Genomic DNA, 318 nt, shown 5'->3' on the forward strand with positions numbered 1-318 from the left:
AATACCACCTTCTGATCATACATAAAAAAGAAAAGAATCTGAAGTAAAACAGCATTTCTGGAATGCTTCCATTGTCTTATGAGGCGATTGAAGCAAAAGGGTTAACAAAATTTTTTTTTCTAAATACTCTGCACTAATTAATATCCCGCTTTAATAGAAGAATTTCCAGTGTTGGTGAGTGTAGATCTCACCTGAATTTGTGTTGGAAAAGGCAACATTCTTCCTACTAAAAGCCACAGTCAAAACAAAGAAAACAAAACGTCTGTTAATCAAAGGGTCAGTCTTTCAGAGGACAACAGATTAATTTAAGACGACATA

This window comes from Oryzias melastigma, linkage group LG1 (genome assembly GCF_002922805.2).
Source record: "Oryzias melastigma strain HK-1 linkage group LG1, ASM292280v2, whole genome shotgun sequence".
NCBI lineage: Eukaryota > Metazoa > Chordata > Actinopteri > Beloniformes > Adrianichthyidae > Oryzias > Oryzias melastigma.